The sequence below is a fragment of the Crocuta crocuta genome, unplaced genomic scaffold, assembly GCF_008692635.1.
Source record: "Crocuta crocuta isolate KB4526 unplaced genomic scaffold, BGI_CrCroc_1.0 scaffold175, whole genome shotgun sequence".
NCBI lineage: Eukaryota > Metazoa > Chordata > Mammalia > Carnivora > Hyaenidae > Crocuta > Crocuta crocuta.
In genome coordinates this window covers 4,072,653-4,095,567 of record NW_027530988.1, presented here as the reverse complement: position 1 = coordinate 4,095,567, position 22,915 = coordinate 4,072,653, and the positions used below count along the sequence as shown (strand labels likewise).

Below are 22,915 nucleotides of genomic sequence, written 5' to 3'. Positions count from 1 at the left end.
TTGCTTTGGGCGGGGGGTGGGGGGGCGAGGAGCAGAGAGGAGCAGAGAGAAAGGAAGAGAGAGAAGCCCAAGCAGGCACAGCACTGTCAGTGCAGAGCCTGATTTGGAGCTAGATTTCATGAACCATGAGATCATGACCTGAGCCAAAACCAAGAGCCAGATGCTCAATCAACTGAGCCACCCAAGAGCCCTTAGACTTTATTTTCTTTTTTTTAAAAAAAATTTTTTTTTTTTATGTTTTATTTATTTCTAGGAGAGAGAGAGAGAGAGACAGCATGAGCAGGGGAGGGTCAGAGAGAGAGGGAGTCACAGACTGAAACAGGCTCCAGGCTCTGAGCTGGCAGTCAGCACAGAGCCCGATGCGGGGCTCGAACCCACGAACCGCGAGATCATGACCTAAGTGAAAGTCGGACGCTTAACCGACTAAGCCACCCAGGCGCCCCTGACTTTATTTTCTTAAGAATGGAAAAAGAACTCTAGAGTTTACATTTTAGAAAAATAATATTGAAGAAATATTGAAGGTAATTTGAAGAGAAGAAAAGGAAAAGAGAGAAGTTAGCAGTCTCTTATATTGAATGAGGCAAAAGATAATTCAAAATTCAACCACGAGAGAGGCACTTTGAGTTTTGTGTCTCTCTCTCTCTCTGCCCCTCCTCTCTCTCAAAAATAAACATTAAAAAAATTATACCGACAAAAAAAAAATTATACCGACAAAGACCCTATTTCCAAATATGGTTACATTCCTAGGAGCCAGCAGTTAAGAATGGGGTACCTGGGTTGCTCAGTCAGTTAAGGGTCTGACTTTTGATTTCAGCTCAGGTCATGATCTCATGGTTCATGGGTTCAATCCCCACGTGGGGCTCTGTACTGATGGTGAGGAGTCTGCTTTGGATTCTTTCTCTCTCCCTCTCTCTGCCCTTCCCCCACTCTCTTTCTCTTTTTCTCTCTCCCTTGCTCTCTCTCTCTCTCTCTCTCAAAATAAATAAATAAACATTAAAAAATCAAATCTTTATTAAAGAACTGGGCCTATCCTTTGAGGCTGCTATTCAGCCCACTACACTTTGATGTAATAAAGGTGTGGCTCTAGAGTTGTGCTGCCCAATTTAAACCCCACTTCTGCCAGCTGATATCAATGTTTCCTTGGGTAAATTATTTATCCCCTTAGTTTCCTCGTTTGTAAAATGGGATTAATAATAACATGTGTTTCCTCATGAGGAGTACTGGGTGATGTATGGAATTGTTGAATCACTGTACAATACACTTGAAACTAATGTAATACTGTACGTTAACTGGAATTAAAATCTTGAAAAATATGTGTTTCACAGAGCTATTGTGAGGTTTACGGAAACCAACCTATATAAAGTGCTTGGTCCATAGTAAATAATCAATAAATGTATTATTATTATATTATAAAATATTAATATGCAGCCAAGATTCCAGAGGTATAGGGACACAGCACATATATTGTTTCTCCACAAGGAATTTGCAGACTAGTGAGGAAGGAACATCAGCAAAAGGTGTTATCTTCTCTAGGGTGGCAGGTGTCATGATGGAGTCAGAACAAACAAGTTGAGACACATGCTGAGGGCAGTGGCAACATTAATCAGATACAGGAAGAGACTAGGGGTGTGAGGGAAGAAGGAGTGGCAAGGTGCAGAGGGGACTTCCAGGCTGAGTCAGTGACATTTGTGAGAATGTGGAGACAGTAGAGAGAAGAGAGTCTTCTCCATTTAGGGAAGCACAGTTGAGTGTGTCTGGAAGGAAGGATACAGGGAGAACATAGCCAGAGACAACAGTGGAAAAAAGAAGCAGAAGTCAGACCATGAAAGTCCCTGTGTGTCACGCTAAGGAGGTGTAATTTATCATCGAAATGGTGGAGAGTTGTAAACAATTAGAAGTAAAAAGTGGCATGGAGGGAATGTGCTTACAGTTCAGGGCAGTCTGTCCAGCTAATGAAGACTGTCGGTCTCCAACCATTTTCTTATTATGTCCCACATCAGTGAAAATTAAGAACATATCCAATGTTTGCAAGTAAATGCATTTATTAGTATATGTATTTCATCTATGGGTGACTGTACTAATAAATACCAATGCAAAACACATACAAGAGCTTTAAAGATAATGATATACAGTTAACTTAATCATAATTTTAAATAATTTATTTCATTATCAGTTAAAATGCTTTTTGCAGCCACTTAAATTACCATGAATAACAATATTTTGGGTAAAAAATATGTGACTGAATATTTTATTCATTTGAAAATATTAGTTTAGCATTCTGGAAAACAGTGATTCAAAGGTCGGACTTGAAATTCACTCTATTTGGAAACTTAGTTATAATGGCTCTCTTAGTCGAAAAAGATGTCTCCCAAAGACACACGGAGCCAGGACAGAAGCCACCTCTGGTTGTGAGCACTGAATGATGACACTCACTGTTCAATCCCAATCACCAATTTTGTATTTGTGAAATTCGGCTCGTAAATTTCCATCTTTCCCCGTGTCACTTCCCACATCCAAACTAGTTGGAAGATACATTTGCATATTTTTAACAAAAGTGGTAAGACACACACATCTGTTTTTTGGGGGGCAATTTCCAGAACCAGTCAGAAAATTCGATTTCTAAGATACCACAGTGAACAGATACGAGAATTATTTTTATATGGCCTACATATTGCTTTTAACAAAATATAACATGAATATAAAATATGAATAAAAACATAAATTTAAAAACTCATATTCAAAGTGTTCTTGCCACAGCACTGATTTTGTTCAAAAGCGTTCATTTCTTACTAATCATTAACATATCATCTTTAACATGAAATGACATACTAAGTCTGTTTATTTTTTCAAAGATATCTGCTGGGTAACAGGTTACTGACAGGTATTTCCGTCGATGATTGCTAACATGGTACACTGGCCTTTTTGTAACAGAAAGCTCCCTAACATATTTACGTTAGATGGCACCGAGTATTTGCTATAATATAAAGAGGGCAAAATAGGAATACAAAATATTGTTATAGTCATGCTCCATCTCATTAATGGAGTTAACTTATTAAAATAGTATCCATTAATCTAACAGGGAAAGCGCAAACTGTGTAAGAGAATGTTCAACGCAATGTCTTTTTGGTTGTACACTTCTTGTCTCAAAGACCAAGAGCAATACAGCATATTCTGAACACACCCCCATCCTAAACTAGGGTGCTAGCTCACCTATAAAACATGTGCTGTGAGACTTGAAACTGTAGCCATTTATTCTACAAAGGAAGATAGAAAGTTTTAAAGCTAAAAGGCTGATAAAAGAGAGCTCTGTGAAAAGAACTGTTTAATGAGGTCCTGTCCCCTACCATGGGGCAAGATAGAGTGGGTGTCCTTAAGCCAAGGGAAGGAGAGTTCAAGAGAATTGCTCACAGCACTTCACATTGGTCCCCTGGGCTTTGAGGAAGATGGGAACTTGTACTGACACATTCAACACGGTCAGGGGTTAGAACAAAGAAAGACGACTGCCTGAGGAAGCTGCTTTGCCTGCTGCTCCACAGTTGGCAAGACAGAGGGTGGTGAATTTTTCATGGGTCATACTGGCTCCACTTGAGAGAACAATGGGCCTCTCAGGGCCCCTAACTCAGTGGGACCACAGGACGTGGGAGAGCAGGAGGGTGAGGAGATATTTACATGGGATGACAGGTAAGAGTTTGAGTATTTGACTGAATGGGGCATTTTATTACCCAAGAGTGACTAAGAAGACAAGGGATCGGTCCAAGTTTTTCTCCTGGAGTAAGGAAAAACAAGCCAAAGGAGGACGGTGGGACCGTCACATTGAAGAAGTTTATTCACTCCGATAAGCCACGGGATGTCAGAGTCAGTGCGTGGTGACAACCAGTCTGGTAAAATGCGTGCTTCTGGAAATTAAAAGTTCTAGGGCACACAGCAGTTACTTAATAAATGCTTATTCGTTGATTGAGGATTGTAAACACTATAATGGTCTTTATTCATTTAGTGTGTTACTGGAAGAACGTGTATCTCTAACGTTTATTGAATACGTTGGATCACATAGCTTCTGTCCTTTATGGCTTATTTTCCATTGGAGAAAACTTGTTTTCCTCAGTGCACACCAAATAATGAGGACCATAAAGCTTGCTCTTTTTAAAGCATTTATAGTAAAATAATTTAGTTCTCTGAGTTTGTACATTTCCCCCTACAGAACCAAGTTTTCTTTGGTAGGTTGTTCAACTAAATAATGTAATGAATAATGAATAACAGCAATCTACTGCACGCAAGTAGATTTTCTCAGACAGTTGCATATGGTAGGAAAGTGTTTTCACAAAGAGTAGGCCTGGGGAATATTCAGGGTGTTCAATAATGCAGGAGCAGAGAGATTGAAACTTTCTTTTGATTCAATATTGTTTGGATCCTGGTGAGGCTGGACAGAGAATGCATATGAACTTTTAAAGAACTGTAATTCGCATTTAGATGGAATAGTCTACAAGTATAAATCATAACTTAATCTTTTCTCTAAATTAGATCATGCTTATTTTAAATCCCATTCTTCCTCCAGGATCTAGCATAAGCCCCTCTTCCACTGAGAGGCTCTCCCTGGCCTCACTGTCCCCTGGTCACAGTGCAATGGCCTACCTCTGAGCAGCCCCCACCCACACCTTATCTGTACCACACAGCTGGCACCCTGTAGCTTTATCTCGAATTGATGCTTTCTGCTCATCTGCTAAGAGTACTGTTTCTCCAACTACTTTTGTTTGTTTGGATATATATTGTAATGGGAAAAGACCACACATATATTTCTCTGTGGTCTCTGTAGCATCTAATACTCTACTATTTGAATAAGTCTAGACGTGGTTTGTTGATTAGATTTTTCCCAAATCTTTTTGTTAGTTGCTGTCCTTGGATGAGCACTTTAGACTGACATAGAGGCAATGAAAAAGGTACTGAAAAATAGGAGGGAAAGGACTGTACTATCCATGTATAAACAACGTGGTTGAAAGCCAGAGGTGTTAATAAATATGGTTTTGCTGGACTAGCCAAAACGTATCTTACAGTGATTTTCTAAATGTGTTTTACACTTAACACAAAATGGAAAAGCTTACTAACGCCAACCTAAATATCACATTAGGGTTGCAGATTTAAAAAGGGGTAATTCATCAAAAAATTCTGAGATAAAAATAACATATATAAAAAAATCCCTATTTAACTTCATCCTCAGTTTATCTGAACTACTGTAAATTAAATGTCCCTTCATTTGGTCTCTAGGTATCAGCCAAAGTTCAGAGAACAACATTTCAACTATTAGATTAATGTCACCTAAAAAATTAAATATGGTGATGCAATTGTTATGAAATTTTTCTCAAAATTTAATTGTCCTCCAACCGCAATTGATATAAGGACTCCACAATGCCCTCAGCAACTCATTAAGAACTATACAGACACACACATGTACGCATCTCTGTGTATGTGCACATCTGTGCATACCTGTCCTATTTAAATCTGTGAATTTAATTTCATGTCCAGATAGTTATTTGTTTTACAAACTAAAATTATAAGAGGTGTTTGGAACTTTGTGCATTTTAATTAGTTAAACAGAATATAAACAGCTTTAGTCTGTAAACTTTCTATGACAGAGTCCACATTTCTTAGGTCCATCTATAAAGGCCAAGTTGAGCACACATCACACAAAAGGCCCATTCTAATTGTTTTTAGCCTGAATGGAGAGCAGGACAATAACAGATGGGGGAGGAAACATGTAGTTATTTTGAAATGCTTTAAGAAGCCTCTCTGGGAACACTTCTTCAGTGCCTTACCTGATGAAATCAACAGGAAAAAAAAAACAAACAAGAGGCTTCTATTCTTACAGCAAACAAAGAAACAGATGCATTGAGCCTTCATACTTTTATTTATTTATTTTTAATCTTTGCCATCCTGCACCGGGTAAAAATTCTTTCTTCAGGGTAGAAAGAAAATAGGCTGTCGTAGTAATTAACCATCTTCTGCTACTTTTTATCCTCCCTTAGATATACTCCAAGTCACATGTGTTGCTATTATGGACAAATCACTAGAAAGTACGCCAACAAAGAATAAAACACTGAAGTGAAAATAAACTAATATTCCTTGACCTCACCTACTGGAAGCATATTGTTTTGTTTTGTTTTGTTTTGTTTTTAAATGATCACTGTGGAAACAGAAAATCATTAGTGATTGAAAGCCTGAGAATATTCTTTAGAGGTAAAGGTTACGGGCTTTGGAATCATCGAAGTATTTGTATAATATATTGTTCCATGATGGCTGCATCCCTATCATGTGTATATGTAACTCTTTTTGAAAGACAAAGATGCCCTTCAATGAGAGCAGTTCCTGAACAGCTCCCCTCGAAATTATGTTCTTACTATTCCTCTGAGAATTACTTCATGTTCTGTAAAGATACACACACTTCTAGGTTGTGATTTTCCAAGTATTTATTATTCTCTTTTGAGACAAGGAGTCTGTTCCAGTCAAGACTATGAATCAGATCTCTTGATCAGTGACGGTCCACCAAGGGTGGGTACAAACTGCTGGGTTTTCAGGTCCATGTATGTGTGCTGGCCAACATGGGGCAGGGCTAACCCACAGCACAGTGGGTAAGAAGTGTGCTCGGGAGCCTTATAGCCTGGTAAATAGTCCAAGTTCTGCTACTTACTACCATGTGTCCTTGGGGAAGACACTGGCTCCCTCTGACCTCAGACTTTTCATCTGACAAGGGGCAAAATAATGCTGCCCATTCCATGCAAATACTGTCAGGGTCAAATTAGTAGATGCATGAAGTGCTTAGAAAAATACCAGGCATGTAGTATAAGCCCTTATGAACTCTTAGTTATTATCACAGACACTGAACACTGCCAACCCAGCTTCCTGACTGTATATCAAGAGACATTTGCCTCAGCTACTCCTAACCCAAAGAGGGCTTTCTTGAGATTTCTAGAATCCTTCTTGTCTTCCTGTCCACTTGTCTAATCTAAAGTGCAATTTGGGGGCTACTCCTGCAAATGAGTGTCCAAAAAAATGATACAGAAGAAATAAAGCATGGGTTGGCCACAGAACTCTAGAGTCAGACCACCTAAAATCAAATCCTAGTTTTGCTATTTGTTAGCCATATGCCTTTGGGAAAGGAGTATGAATCTTCTTCACCTCAGTTTCCTTATCCATAAAACCGGTATAATCATACCTGCCTCTCAGAGGATTATTGTGAAAAGAACATTGGTTAGTTGTGGAAAGCATCTGTCCATGTAGCTTGGATGGGGAAAAAAAGCAAGAGAAAAATGCAAATACTTCTATGACACCCAGGGAATTCTCAGAGGAGTGAATACCCTGGGAGTTCCTCTTTCCCCAAATTGGCACAAACCACAGAGACAGAAAATGTCTGGTGACTAGTAGAAGCTCTGTGGTGGGGGCGGGGCTCTGTGAGGCCACACAGGAAGATGACTCTGGCAGCATGAGGGAGAAAGAAAGACATACAAAGTGTCAGGGCACCCAGACCCCACGATGGCCCCTCGGAATCCTGTGCCGTGGAAGGTCTGATGCGGGAGAAGAAGCGTGCCCTCTGCCACACAGTTTCATGGAAATTCTTTCACTCAACCACCCATTTGTTTTACAGTATGATGGATGTGGTGGATAATGCCCAAAATAAAAACTCCAATCCATGTCCTCAAAAGAAATACCTAAGGGTGAGGGATGAAATGAACACCAGTTCCAGTAAGAGCACAGTGAACATTTGGTTCGGCACCTCCACTTCTCTTTAGAAATCATCCACAGAAGCAAAGATAAAGGAGAAAACCAAAAATCTTCAGTGAGGTTGGGATGCAAATAGCACCCACAAACTCTAGGTTGTGAGTTGGCATTGTTCAAGTTTTATCTGACCAGCAAGCCTGCACCGGAAGGCATAGGATTGCTCTAGGGAAAACAAAAGGGAGTGTAGAGGGGGTGGAGGGATGGTTGAGCTCAGAAAGTTTTAGCAAATGACATTCCGCCAAAGGGAGTGGATCTTCCCTGAGAAGAGGCTGCTGTGAACAAAACTGAGGTTGCACAGAACACTGTCAGGAGGGGAAACAGTGAGAGAAGGGCCCAGAAAATGTCCAGGGGCCCCCTGGGAGCAAATCTCTGACACGATCTTCAAAATTATCTCCTAAAAGGGAGTGAGTGCTTCCTTTAGTGAACAAGAAATCCATACTGTGGCAGTACGAAGAAGGAAGCCCAGCGTTCTCCTGAACTAAGCAGAGGTGCTGTGGCCAAGGAGAGAAAATCCAGGGCAATTGGAAACCACTGGCCTCATTTGCATTTTCTCACCACTGCAGAGCAAAAGCAAACACTAAGCGCCAGGCACTTTTCTCAGCATTTATGTATATTGGGTTATTTAATGCCAGCAACCCTGAGATACGTGTTCTCTTTATATCCCCATTTTACTGATGAGAAGACTGAGGCACACATTTGCTCAAGATCATCAACTAGTAAGGGACAGGGCTAATATTCAACCCCAGAGGTCTGGTTCCAGAGTCTGTACCCTGATCCCTATCCTGTACCGTCTCCAAAAGGCAAGGAGGGGGTGGGTAGTGCTAATTCTTAGATTAAAAGGAACCCTTCCTTCTACTCTGGAGCAAAGAGGTGGAGTCCTTCAAGGACCCAAACACTCCCCACACCACAGAATCTTTCTCTTGGTATCCAGGTAAACGGTGCATATTATGAAAGAAATATATTAGATATAAATGAAAACATGGAAAAGAAAGCAAGATTCTTGCAGATGAAAACCCACTAGTGGAATATTGTCAAAGAGAAGATGAATGCTCTGAATATGAATGAAGACAAATCTCCAGGAAGTCACTGGAATTGTGAAGAGATCAGGAAATATACCTCCTGCTAACAGGAGGATATGAAATAAACAAACAGACCTATGATAGAAATAGAAAGAAAAAAAAGATTAGCTAAGAAATTAAGAATAAACTACATGGAGTTAGGGGAAGGAAAATGTGTTAAATATGTCTCAAAATCCAGAAATCATTAAAGATTGATTAAAAAAGTTTTTGAACACATGGAAATTAGAACCTCCTGCTTGGCAAGACAAACAAACAAAAAAAATCACTGTAAGCAAAGACAAATGTCAAATGATGAGTGTGGGAAAACATTAACAACTCATATCACAGCAGCAAAAGTGGTAATATTTCCAGTATTTAAAGGGATCTTAGAAATCACTAAGAAAAGGACTGGCAACCCAACAGCAATATGGGCAAAGGCCAGGAACAGTTGACAAAAAATAACAATAGAAATGAAATTTACATACATGAAAAGATGCTCAGCCTCATTCATAGTTAGAAGATACAAATTTAAAATACCCCAGTCAGGGGGATGCCTGGGTAGCTCAGTTGGTTAAGCGTCCAACTTCAGCTAAGGTTATGATCTCATGGCTAGTGAGTTCGAGCCCTGCATTGGGCTCTGGGCTCTGTGCTGAGAGCTCAGAGCCTGGAGCCTGTGTCAGATTCTGTGTCTTCCTCTCCTTTTTCCCCTGCCCCACTCATTCTCTGTCTGTCTCTCTCTCAAAAATGAATAAACATTAAAAATACATACATACATACACAAATAATAAAATACTCCAGTCGAGTGGCTCAGTCGGTTAAGTATCCGACTTAAGCTCAGGTCATGGTCTCACGGCTCACTGGTTTGAGCTCCACACTGGTCAGCTCAGATCCCTGAGCCTGCTTCAGATTCTGTGTCTCCCTCTCTCTCTGCCCCTCCCCCATTCACACTCTGTCTCTCTCTCCTCTCTCTCAAAAATAAACATTAAAAACTTTAAAAATGTATATATTCGAGCATACCATTTTTACCTACTGATCTTGCAAAATCAACATTTTGACAAGATGCTCCATTGGCAAAACTGTAGAGAAAAGGGTACTTTCATGCATTGCCATTAGGAATGCCTTGCACAGGGCAATTTTTTGGTATATTTAAGAAAATAATAAAGGTATCTGGCATCTGACCCAGAGGTTCTAATCCTAGGAATTTATCCTGCACGTACAACACCACACGTGATAAATAATGTATACACAAACCTATTCACTGAAAGGCTGGTTGTAATCTCAAACATGCGGAAATTGCCCAAGTGTTTTTCAGTAGGAGCTAGTTAAATTAACAGTGTTACAAACACATGAACAAATACAAGCTATTGATTGTCTCAAGGGCATATAGGGAGAAAAATAAGACCGAAGGGGCAGAAATGACAGTGAAATTTCTCAGTATATCTCTTGTTATACTGATTTGTTTGTTGGGTATTTTGTAACTAAAAGTTTTTTTGTTTGAAGTTTTGAGACTTTTTACAGTTTTTTTTCTTAGAACATTGACTTCTGGAGTCTAGTAGGCTTTTTTTTTTAAACTATACAAATATATGACTTTTCCAAACTAAAAGTTAAATTAAAAAGTAAATTGCATTACATGAAATCTAAAAACAAGTTCCAAAGCATAAACAACTATTAGTCCAGTGGTATTTCAGATTATCTTTAAAAATTAAAAGATTCAGAAAATGAAATGCCATTGTGGAGAGAGTGGATTTATACAGATGCTCCTTGAACAATGCAAGGGTTAAGGGCACCGGCCCCCATGAAGTCAGAAATTGTCATATGATCCTTGACTCCCCCCACAAACTTAAATACTAATAGCTTTCTGTAGACCCGAAGCCTTACCAATAACTAAAATAGTCAATTCACACATGTTTTTGTATGTTTTATATATATATATATATATTATATACTATATTCTTACAAGAAAGGAAGCTAGAGAAAAGAAAATGTTACTAAGAAAATCATAAGGAAGAAAAAATACATTTATGGTATACTCTACTATGTTTATTTTTTTTTTAAAAAGCTGCATGTAAGTGGGCCCTCACAAACCCTCATTGTTGGAGTCAACTGTAGTTTTGATTTTTTTTATGTTTACTTATTGTAGAGAGAGCACGAGGGAGGGACAGAGAAAGAGGGAGACACAGAATCTAAAACAGGCTCTAGGTTTCAAGCTGTCAGCACAGAGCCTGATGTGGGGCTCAAACTCATAAACCGCGAGATCATGACCTGAGCTGAAGCCGGCCGCTTAACCGGCCGCTTAACCAACCGAGTCACCCAGGTGCCCCAAGAGTCAACTGTAGTTTTAAAAATCTCCTCGGGAAACCGGAGAGAATTGAGGGTAGTTAGTATAATATTACTCATTACAATGGCAGCAAGTTGACAGGGAAACTCAAGAGCCTGAGCAGAAACAGAGCCTGGGGATGAAATGGGCACGTGCCGGCCTCCTGCCTGCGGTCACGGTCACTGTCACCGTCACCGGCGCCTGGCACTCAGGCCTCTTCTGTGTCTCCAGAGTCTAAACAGGCTGCAGGGAGCTCAGTACCTCACCACCAGCACTCCCTGGCTTTCACTGCCGTGCTCGAGAACTGTTACTCTTCTTTTCTCCCACAACTGCCCGTAAATACCCAGAGCTTCAGCGCAGGTTTGCAGAACCAGAGTGCCCTCCCTTCATTTTAAAGAGTCCCCAGCAGCAGTTTGAGGCTGGGCCTCCACAGGCCTCCACTTGCAGCCTGAAGAATGCAACCTTTCCCCCGTGAACACCATCCTAAGAGTACAACAACGGGGAAGACAATTAACATGAAAATAAATGCATTACACACTTAGAAAAGAGACATTTTACAATATGAGCCTCATTAAATTCTCATTATTTACAGATGAAGCGGTTTGAATTACCTTACAGGGTTGTTGTTTTTTTTTCACTAGAATTTTTGGTTTCTTCCATTACGTTACATGCAATGGCTTTGTCATTTTAAATGCCCAAATTTATAACGAGCATTTAATTATTTTGACAGTATATAGCAGACTATATATCTCACGTAAGGAAGAAGGATTGGTTTTACAAAACAGTTTCTGAATTGTCCAAGAGAAATCTTAAAATCTAAGTCTAGTTGGTAAATAATGCCAAGGGCACTAGAAAATAAAAAGGATATGTAGAATTCAGTCATTTTTTTATAGTTCCCATTAACAGTCAATGTGGTAACAAAACATAATGCTGTAAATCCTTCTGAGTTAAGCGAATAAAAAGGCCATAATAAAGGTCAATTTTACGGCCATCAATTTGCAATGATGGGACATTTGGTTGCCAAAGGAAGCAACAAATGCAGCCCAGAATTATGGCATCTCTGGGGGAGAAAAAGTGGGTATTATGGCAGGAAGTGCTTTGAGGAGATTTACACTGAAACCAACACTGAGCTCAGCTCCAAAATAATAATGTGAATTCTTTATAAATTGTTCTAACCCTGTGCAGGGTAGTGCGGAAGACAAACGCTTTGTCATATTGCGATGAAACCGATTCGCTATATAGAAGACGGAGAAGTTATAATGGGTATTTGAAATATATGCAAAAATAAAGAGAAGAAATGGTAGTTTCGTGAGCAATTAATGCTATCCATAATTACAATGTGCAAACAAAAGAAACCACCGGGGGACAGTTGCACAATAATGAGATTTGGGGGTATTAATCCTTCTCTGAAATGGCAAGAATGCAATTTTTATAGAAACAACAACAGTCAAAACAATAGCACAAAATACAAAGGGGGAGCCTCTTGCTATTCGTTTTAGGATTTCTTCCACTGGAAAACTGCAAATTAAAACATCAAAGAAGAAGCCTCAAATACCTGAGTGATGCCATGACCCCCTGAACTCCCTCTCTTCAGTGTCTTCACTTGTTTTCTCTCCCAGTTGAGAACTCTGCTCTTAAGCAGGAGATCTGTATGTTCTGTTCTAATTTATGTTTACATTCAGATCCATCTGCCAACTAGAGAGAATTGAGAGTGGATATTTTCCTTTGTACAGCTGGCTTCTAGGCCAGACCATACCTAAATACTAGCCCATTGAGGAAAAAAAAATCCCATATGGGATTAAAAGTGACCACCAAGTCAGAGCGTGGAAGGAACTTTCTGTCAAGACTATCACAGGAAGTTACTAAATGGCTTGTGTTTCTAACTATAATTAATTTTTCCTAGATTACAAAACACATACGCACTGTAGAAATTCAAAAAATAAAGAAATCATCTGTAATGCAACTACCAAGAAATAAATACTGCAATATTTTAATGTAATTATATCTTTCTAGGATCTTTTTCTGTTCACGTCTATGTATATATTCACATATTTGAGATCACACTGCAAATACTGTTTTCTAGATAGTGCAGTCATTAATGTTAGATCAGAAATATTTCTCACATAATTCCAAACACCTGTGAGGTTTTCTATTAATGGTCGAACCATAATTTAGTTAGTGAATCCCTTGTGTATTTATTCAACCAATACATTTTTAGCATCTACCCTGTGACACACTGTTGTAGGTTGCTAATATGGCACAGATGATTCAGGAATACTTCCTAACTTCAAAGAGTAAAGTAATCACCACGGTACCTCAACAATTTGTATGTATCACACAATGTAATTAGTTGCTAGTCCCAGAGGAGGGTGACTGCCACTTTCTGGGGAGTTCAAGAAGGGTGTCGCAGAATGATTAGAAATTAACATGGCAATCAAAGGCGGGGTGAGAACTTTAGACAGGGAAGAGCATGTATAAAGGTATGGAGACAGGAAATAATGATGGTAATGCCTCATAAGAAATATCAAGTCCTCTTCAACTTATAAAAAGTGTTCGTTGTAATACATACAGACACCTGCCAAAGTGACATGACCAGGCTTTCTCTGATCAGGGCACCTCTCCCTTCATCACATCTGGCTTTATAAACAAGGGTTTTATTTAGGCTTCTCTTTACTTCTGAGTGTGGTCATGCCACCTGGTTAGAGAAGAAAGACTATGATGTCAAAAAGAAGGAAGAAAATCCCTGGAAATAAGTGGATTCTGAACACTTAAGCAAATATTTTATAACCATTGGGATGGGAGATAGAATTTGGCATACTAGCTTTTATTCTAAAACATACTGGTTCTAATTATTAAAAAAAAAAAAAGGGAAAGACAAAATTCTAAAAATATAACACTAAGTAGAGGAACAAGTTCTAAATATACGGTGTGTGCAGGGTTATGAGGAGAACATTACCAACTCTTGAAATTCACAAACTATAGCATTACAGACAGTAATGAATCTGGAAGGGCTATTTGAGAGGAGGTGTGAAGAATTCTTCCAAGACTCCTGAACCTTCAGATCAAAGCCATATAGGACATCTTTGTTCTCCATGTCTCCTTGGAGCTTTTTGGATTCATCTTTTGATTACCTGTTTAGAGAGAGTTCTTCTGACTTTGTAGTGCTTACCAACCGCTATTAATTTCAGCCCGTTTCAATATGTGACACTTTGACTTCCAGGTTTCCTCTCAGCCACAGCAATATGGTTTGGTTCCTTACAGAGCTGGTGACCTGGCTCCTGTTCCAGAAGCATTTGCTCCTTCAACTGAATCCCTATGAAAAGCTTCTGATGATGCATTTAGCATAACGCAGAACCCTGGACCAGAGTGGAGCATTTCCCACAAGGCCGTGATGAATGAAATATTTTCCAAGCGAGGAATAAATGAGAAGCCCCCGCCCCTACCCCACAAATGACACGTCGTGATGCAAAAGTGTAATCTGTACGTGCACACCTCTGTTTTGAGACCCGCGCCAAGCCACCTTGCAGGCTGAAAGGAAGCTGCACCAGCAACATTCTATTAGATAAGCAGCCATGCAAATGCTTCGCCCCACTCCGGCCTATGAAGAGTGTGCCGCTCTCAACTGATAAAGAACTCTATCCCTGTATTCAACGGAATGTACTCATAAAGCAAAGCGGAGCAACTCTGACAGTGAAATGGCAAGCAAGATGATGCTCTCTTCTGATAAGAGGCACCCACTACTGCATTTGTCAATTTAATAGGAATCATTTTAAGCTTTTAGCGTCTGATAAGGGAATTAAATTTTACTTACTTATTTCCATAGAAACTAAAGAGTTCGCAGAGATGTTCGGCATTTGATTTCTTAATCACATCTTCCTAAATGTTACTTTCAAAAAAAAAACAGCAATGGTTTTCAAAGACTGGGAACGGGAAGCAGGAAGAGCCTGAAGGGAAGAAATGAGTAACTATAACCGCTCGAGTATATTCATCAGCTGATATTTTAAAAATTAAATTAATATGCTTATTATATACCAGGTTCCAGAAAGAAATGCGCCAATATGTATGTGTACATAAATTGCTTCTAGATTCCCACTTGTGGTAAACATGCCTAAATATTTTTCAAGCTATAAAAGGAAACCCAAATAAATACCAGCTGTGCAGGTTTATCTAGGAACAGAAAAAATATGGAAAGAAGAAAAAGAATGCACTGCCACATCATTAGTGTAAAATGAATCTGAGGATCGTTAGCATCGGGGACGTGGGTTGTGGGGTTAAGAAGAAATGGAGATCAACAACTCCTTGGTACTGGAGTCTTGTAGGACCATTTCTGCTGCTCAGCTCTTGCTCCTCTTCTTTCTCTGTGTCTTCTTCTTTCTCTCTCACTCTCATGGTCTCAGTCTCTCTGGGCCTCCATATGCCTGTGAGACTCCACGCGTCTCTCTCTGTCCTTTTCTGTGCCTTTCTGTGCGTGCGTGTTTGTGGGTCTGTGTCTGTCTCCCAGTCTGTCTCTTTCTCTTGGTCTTAGCAAGACTCCATCTCCCTGCCCCTTCTTCTCTGCCCCCACCTCAGACTGACTTTTCTGCTTTCAAATGCACAAAAGCAAACAAGAAAGCCCTAGGCCTTATTTACATTACTTCCCAGAGAACAAAGGATAATTAAATTGAGTTCAGATTTTAGGCTCCCGAGAGAGAATCTAATGGGTCCAGGTTAGATTAGGTAAACCATTCAAACAACCGAGGTCACAGGGAGCATATGACAAACATGTTCTCACACGTTGGGTGGGAGGGGCAGAGACAGTTCTCAGAGAAAGGGGGGAAGAGAAGGAAACATTCCTCAATGCCAGTGACACCTCATTCATGAAGACTTTCCCAATTAAAGCAGCTTAGGAAGACGTCCCACTTAGCACTTACTTAAATATACTTAGCATATACTTTGATACTTGTTAGTTGTATGACCTTGAGGAAGTTATTTTTCCCTCTGCTCTTTAGTAATAAAAATGACGTCACTGAAGATTGAATATGTGGATACAGGTGGTAGTGTTTATGATTAAGGATGACACAGGGCCATTGCTCAGTAAGGTCATTACTGCCCTTACTTACAACATTACTGACTGTTGCCCCTTTTGGGGTTCTGATCTTGTCATCTGTGCCTGGTTTCCTAAACTTTGAGCCAGCTCAGTGCCCTCCCTTCCACCATAAATGACACAGTGCCTGACACAGAGCAACGTGCCCAGAAAATTCCTGGCGATTGATCAGTTATGTTGATATTCTTAGGGGCTTTAGAACTAAAACTCAAAAGAAAGTCTTGTATTTCTCATCCTGTGCCGAGAAAAGATTCTCAATGAAAGAGAACTATGATCATACATCACATGGGTAAGTAAATAAGAGTAGACTGGCCCAAAAGACTAGAAGTGGCTTGGGATTTTTCTTTTGCTCCCAGGATGACAGATTTCCAGGATGCCCATAGCAGAAAAAATGCTAAAGCAGATGCTATTCTCCACACACATAATAATGCCATAAATATTTTACCCTGTGCTGCTTCTAGTAGTCTCAAGACTTCCAAAATCTGATTTGAAAGTGCTTGGAGAAAGACCATAACCTCATCACCAAATCTTCCAATATCTACAGCCACATACACAAACCACAGATTTCCTAAGAACAGGACACTTGGCTGTTTTGTTCCTGCCTATCCCCAACACTGATCACAAAGTCATAGCATTGTAGATGCGAAATATATGCCAGCAAACTGAGTAAATGAAGTGAATGAACAGATCCTAACTCCATTCCCTGTAAGGCCAGCTTTGTGTGCGTATGACCCATGCAGTTGCACAGAGCTCCATGCTCAGGAGGACCCCATGCTTAGTTTGATGCTCTGTGGGTAACATCTTCAACTCTTTAATTATTTTTGAACAAGAGGCTCCATTTTCATTTTGCACTGGGCCCATCAATTATTTAACCAGTCTTGCTTCTCACAATAGGTGAATAATACTGGTGACCATCAGCACATCACTCCATACAGCAGTAAACCCAGTGTCTTATTCAGTTCTGGCAATGTTCACAAAATACCACAGACTGGGCAGCTGATAAGTACCAGAAATATATTTCTCACAGTTGTGAAGGCTGGAAGTCAAAATTAGGATGCCAGCATGGTCAGAGGAGGACCTTCTTCCAGATGGCAGTCTTATTGTATCCTCACATGGTAGGAGGGGCGAGAGATCTCTGTAGGGTCTCTTTCATCAAGTCACTAATGTCATTCATGAGGGCTCCACCCCTATGGCCTAAGCACCTCCCAAAGGCCCCGCCTCCTAATATCATCACACCAGGCATTAGGATTTCAACAAATGAGTTTGGTGGCAGGAGAATGGGGGACATAGGTCTGGGAGGACACAAACTTTCAGAACACAGCACCATGGAAGCAGCACCAGGAGTGGAGATGCTTGATCTGAAACAACTGGGAAGCCTCCATGGAGATCAAGACCCACTGAGTCACAGATATGCCAGCCTTGCCACCCAATGCTTCCTGGCATTTCTTGAAAGCTTCTTTATAATCCCAGCTGGCTCTGGCTCTGCCTCTCAAAGAAGACACCACCATTATGGACACATGCTTCCTGGGTTCTAGCTATATGGTTTATTAATTGTTTACTCAATTCCAGAGGCCACCCTCATACTATAGCTTAACAGAGTGGTTATTGAGTGTGTATTTCAATTAGGGTTCATGGTTTGGGGTATTTAATTGTTAGAAAGAAACCATTAGGCTTCTTATCAGAGGCTTCAAATCAAAGCAAGCCAAATTACATGTAATTTTGAGACAGGTCGCCTAATGAGCTATGACACACACTTGAGGGGTGAATGTTGACATATCAAAGCTCCAGCAGCATGAAGAGTTAACAGAAAAATTTTTAAAAATTAATCTATACTTTATAACATTCCTCCACTTGACATGTTTTTCTTTTCAAATATCATTTTCATTATTTTTTATTTTAATAGAGTGGTAATCTTCAATTCAAGTCTCTGTCTCTGATCATAATATATGTTCTCACTTTCGGTGAAAATTTGTTCTTGTCACATGGGAACCCACAGCTATTAGATTCTATTGCAATAATTTATTAATATTAAGTCCATTAAATGATGACACAGTAGGCATAGAAAAATATTCTATACTGAAGAAATAATTTGGTTGAGAGTTTTTTAGTTCTTTTAACATTATTTGGAAGCATTCATAATGATTTCAGAGGATTGTCACAGAAAAGAGTAGGGCAAACATTTAACATTAACAAAGACCATCAATATGTCAATGTTAACAATGCTGAATTTACTTATTAGTTTCAATCTTCCTCTGGCCCATCACAGTCTAAATGTCCCTATTAAAATTATATGAAGACCCAAAAGTATAAAAAAAAATCAAGTTAATGAGTGAGAATGGGATTCTTCCCTGTCCACTGAATTATGTGGAACAATTCTTCAGATTCCACCCCTAGCCCCTTCTTAACACTTCTAAGTCTTTTTTAGTCTTTCTTGGTCCAGCATAACATTTCCAGAAAAGACAAAGGCGTTAATCCTTCTGGACACTCATTGACCACACATCTCCATTCTGCCGTGACTTGCTCTTTTCTCCTTCCTTCTGTTCTTGTAATTCACCTGTCTGGTATAGAAAATGCACAGCCCAACCTGAGTGTTTAGCACTCTGCACAGAGAATGCTCAGCTCAATTTTCTAAAACAGTGAAACTAAAAATAGCTTCAATTTACACATAGATGAACAAGAGCTGCACTGGGAAGTATATAAGCATATATGATACATATATCAGTGAGTCAGCAGTGGATCCCCCCTTAGTAAAAACAAATGAAATACAACAGTCACTAGTAGATCCAAAACACTGAATGAGCCATTATGCCAAATTTTGGCAGCACTTTTTAGTGATAACCATTTAAGAACATACAGAATACTTGTTACTATTACCAAACCATTCCGAAGACAGAACACTAGGCAAGCTTCTACCAGAACTGAGAATACACTGTACCATAAAAGCAGGAACAGTGCTGGACATTAATTCTCTCATGTCTTACCAGGGGGCTTCCAGTGGCTACAGAATAAAGTCCTATCCCTCACCTGGTGTGAAACCACACAACCTGCCTAACTTTCGAATGCAAACCTTATGTGCTAGACATACTGAAAGTGCTTTTGTCTCTCAGCTCCAAACCCACCTTCTCTATGCTCCACTATTTACAAACAGCATTTCTGCATTGCCACTGTCTCCCTGCTAAGTTTCACCAATAGGGGGCGAGAGCGGGAGGCTGGAAGACTAGATCCAGTTTCGTCCTGCTAGCTTTCGGTTTACTTCCTGTTTGCTTTCTGTTACTGTGCCCATCTCCCTAGCAATGCTTCTTTGACTCAGAAGTGGCAGTTTCTTCCTATAAAAGCGGCCTAATTCTTTTTGCAATTTCCCTACCGCTTGCAGAACCAGCCTCATAGTGGACCCCTCGGAGACACCGGTACCAGCCACCTAGCTCCCCACCTCACAGGCCTGAACCCAGGCCCACAGAGCCTCTTCTGCAACCTTCTAGTGTTCCCGTAGCCTTGATCGTGCAGTCAGCAACTCTGTAATTAGTCACGGTTATGGCTGTTGTTGCTTTTTTGACTTTGTTACTAATTGACAACCTTAGGCCTTGTTAAAAATTTTCACATTGAGACTGATACACTGAACTAGTAGCCACCTGTAGTCTGCTTTGACGCCTTAGTATTCTTGTACATTCTCCCAGAATACTGTTTCCCTCTGGAAACATACACTTAAATATTCTTTAATACCGCTGTTAAATATTACTTCTTCTTTGATACTTTTCTTGACCTCCTCATTCCTTTATGATTAGTAAAATTTCAGATTGTACATCCTGCTATGTGCCAGGTAACACTCTATTTATTTATTTATATATCTTTATGCTCCACTAGATCATGAGCTCTGTGGAAGCAAGGCCGAGAGCCTTATTCATCTCTGCATCCATACTATTCAGCACGTTATCTGGAACGTAACAGAAATATCATAAATTCTCATTTATTTGTTTTGTGTTACTGAATTATAAGGTTCTCTGGGAAGATTTAGAAACTATCTTCAATGCCAGCATATAAATCTTTGGCTCATGTTCTACAGTATAAGAGGTACTTAGATGCCTATTCAAAGAAAATCCCCCCACTAGCCAATTTAGTCTCAAATTCCATCCTTAGATAGTACATACCATAGTACCTAGTATATAATAACTACGAAATAAATGTTGATTATGTTGCTTATTTATTTATTTCAGTATTTTTTTATTTATTTATTTTCTGACAGAGAGAGAGAGCACGAGCAGAGTAGGAACAGAGGGAGAGGGAAAGAAAGACTCTTAAGCAGGCTCCGCACCCAGAACAGAGCCTGGTTCAGGGCTCAGTCTCACAGTTGTGAGGTTATGACCTGAGCCTAAATCAAGAGTCAGACACATAACAGACTTAGCCACCCAGGTGCTCCCATTTGTGTGTTTTTTTAAAAATTCTTCTCACTCAATAACTAACAATGGCTCTCTATTTACCACTGACTCAGACACAAGCTCCTCACCGGGATATTCAAAACACTTCACAATATGGTCCAAATTATTTTCTCTCCCACTGAAACAAATTTTGAGCCTCTAAACTAGACATTGGCTAACTAGAGCCCACCCCACAGGCCAAATCCAGACTGCCACTACTTCTGTAAATAGAGTCTTACTGGAGCACAGCCACACTCATTTACGTATTGTTAGCTCCAGACTCACCCATTTATCCTGCTGTCCATGTCTACTGTAAATGTATACTCTTGTCACTAGGTATTGTCCATGGCTGCTTTCATACTACACTGGAAGAGTTGAATAATTATGACAGAGATTGTATGCCCCACAGATCCCCAAATATTTACTATCTGACCCTTCACAGAAAATGTTTGCTGACTCCTGCCTGAAATACAGTCTATTCCCCACATATGATCCGTACCACTTCACTACTGCTAATGTCATTCCCGCATGTCTGCCCGTCAGAGTTTCTCAGTCCCTGAAATTTTTCTGACTTGTCCAACTAAAAGGCCTCAGCCCTTCCTTTGAACTCTAGTTTTATATTTTATCACTCTTACAGCATTGATATTTTGACTTATAATTATATATATGATGACTATACATATATATATATGATGATATGTATATATATGATGAGTGTATACATATATACATACATACGCATATACTTATTACACCCCTTTAAACTGATTACAGATTCTTAGAGGATGGGTTCTTCAATTTATGTATCTTCTTTTCTCTTACAGTCCTGGGAAACCAGTAGAAACTTACAATAAGTTTATATTTACTTATAATAAATAAACTTATATTTGCCAGATTGAGTCGAATAGAACTAAACTGTCCACTGGCAGGTTGCCTATGTTCTTCTCCCAGCATTTGAGACCCTGGATGCTTACACACCACATCACAGACCCATTAGACGCCACATTACAGACCATTTAGTGGGTCAATGCATGGGATATGACTACTTCCTTTCTTTGATTTTAATAACAATGCTTAATCAAAAAAGATCATTCTTCATGACTATAATTAACAAGTTATCTAAAATAATGAACCAAACCAGAGTGAAGACTATATTTCGGGATTTGGGGGAAACTGTGACTACTTTCATGATCAATGTGTAAGGTACTGAATGCCATAGGATCTGAATGTAGGATGATAGCTTTAGTCCATAATTTGAGCTAATGAGACTATTAGATGATTCACCTTAAATTTCCCCCAAAGTCAATGGCCTAGGAATTATTTTCCAGAATTGTTCTGTTGCTGATTATAAAGCATATGGGAGGTATGAAATCAGGGTAAATTCAGTTTTCTTTTATAATTAAATGCTAGCTTGGTCTCTATTTGTAATTAATATACTCTAATTGTTTTTATCTCTGAGATAATACATTATGAAACTATAAAGGTATGTAATTTAATAAATGTGTTGGGTAATATAAATACAATGGATTATATGTGCTAGAGACAAGAGTACAGAAGTGATGCATTCTTTCAACTTAATAAAATGAGAATTAATTGATCCTATTTTCTCTGCTTAAGTCATCTTCATTACTTAATCTTTTTTTAACTCTAAAATGTAGAGTCTCTAGAAATTCTCCCTATTTAACAAAAGACCTCAGTTTAAGAAAACAAAACTTATATTCATATTAATTTCACTGGCTCCAGTAACATTTCCTCCAAAGTTGTGTGTTATTAAGTCATGGTCAAGTCATCCGGTAAAAGATTCTTCTTTCATCAAAGAAGCCCAAGGTTCAAAGTATAATCCTCTAAAAGGAATATATACGGAAAGTTTGACTTAACTCAGCACGCTTCCTTCTCTTTATTTTGTGATGTCCTGATACCTTAGCTGATATTAATCATATCACAGCCCCATCAATATTATCTGCACTGTTATTTCAACTTGGCAGATTATCTCATCCAACAGCTATGATCAAGTATCTACATGAAAAATGAGAACATTTCAAAAATCCTGGGCTTCATTCTGTTCCTCAAATACAGAGTGCCACTTATCTATGAAAATGTGCTACTACTGCTAGGAGGAGACACGCCTAGTTGTCAACTTTGCAAGATACAACATGGCAACCTGACCACCAAAATATTGGATACGACTCTTGGAGCAAAACGATGTAGTGTACAGTCTGTTTACATATGGGAAGTGGAAAATGAAAAGTTGGAGTAGCAACAATATTTTGGTCGGACT

The 22,915-nt window shown here is 39.4% G+C and overlaps 1 long non-coding RNA gene across 1 annotated transcript in view; it reads right to left on the bottom strand.

Moving 5' to 3' along the window:
* Positions 1-15,006, bottom strand: part of LOC144236617 (uncharacterized) — a 191,961-nt gene extending 176,955 nt beyond the window's left edge. Inside the window, exon 1 of the long non-coding RNA XR_013336630.1 lies at positions 14,954-15,006. This is a non-coding gene — a long non-coding RNA (uncharacterized LOC144236617). The remainder of the gene's footprint in view (positions 1-14,953) is intronic.
* Between the last annotated feature and the right edge of the window lie 7,909 nt (positions 15,007-22,915).